The following is an 881-nucleotide window of genomic DNA, read 5'->3' as shown; positions in this document are numbered from 1 at the left end:
CCTGGGATTCTCCAGGCAAGAACACTGGAGTGGGTTGCCATTTCCTTCTCCAATGCACAAAAGTGAAAAGTGAAAGTGAAGTCACTCAGTTGTGTCCGACTCCTTGTGGCTCCATGGGCTGCAGCCTACCAGGCTCCTCTGCCCATGGGATTTTCCAGGCAAGAGTACTGGAGTGGGGTGCCATTGCCTTAGGTATACATATATCCCCTCCCTTTTGAACCTCCCTCCCATCTCTCTCTCCATCCCACCTCTCTAGGTTGATAGAGTCCCTGTTTAAGTTTCTTGAGCCATAGATATGGCTATCTATTTTACATATGGTAACGTAAGTTTCCATGTTACTCTTTCCGTTCATCTCACCCTCTCCTCCCCTCTCCCCGTGTCCATAAGTCTATTCTCTGTGTTTCTCCATTGCTGCCCTCTAAATAAATTCTTCAGTACCACTTTTCTAGATTCCATACATATGTGTTAGAATACAAAAAAATATAGAATGCGTCATGAATTTGCATGTCATCCTTGCACAGGGGCCATGCTAATCTTCTCTGTATCATTCCAGTTTTAGTATATGTGCTTCCGAAGTGAGCACTGTAAGATGTGTTTATAGACCACCAACGAGGCTGGTGGCTGAAAAAATGAATTTGCCCTGCCAGAGCCTCAATTTTTCATCTAAATAATTCAGATGAGAATAGTACCTATATAACAGAGTGGATATGATGAGTAAATGTGATGGGTAGCACAAGGTCCAGGCCTTATAAGTTGTTGTCATTAAGACAGTTACACCTTTGACCTTGTTGACCATTCTTTTTTGATAGTGGTTAGTGATTCCCCCTCTATCCCAGTTCTCTTCTGATTCATGCTCTCATTAGCCTATAATCTGTCTGTGG

General features: G+C 43.2%; 1 non-coding gene across 1 annotated transcript; it reads right to left on the bottom strand.

Moving 5' to 3' along the window:
- Positions 1 to 476: 476 nt before the first annotated feature.
- Positions 477 to 583, bottom strand: LOC138431316 (U6 spliceosomal RNA). Its single transcript, XR_011253615.1, has one exon. It is a non-coding gene; the product is annotated as a U6 spliceosomal RNA (small nuclear RNA).
- Positions 584 to 881: the final 298 nt, after the last annotated feature.

Source organism: Ovis canadensis, chromosome 1 (assembly GCF_042477335.2).
Source record: "Ovis canadensis isolate MfBH-ARS-UI-01 breed Bighorn chromosome 1, ARS-UI_OviCan_v2, whole genome shotgun sequence".
Lineage (NCBI taxonomy): Eukaryota > Metazoa > Chordata > Mammalia > Artiodactyla > Bovidae > Ovis > Ovis canadensis.
This window is presented reverse-complemented; position numbering and strand designations above follow the sequence as displayed.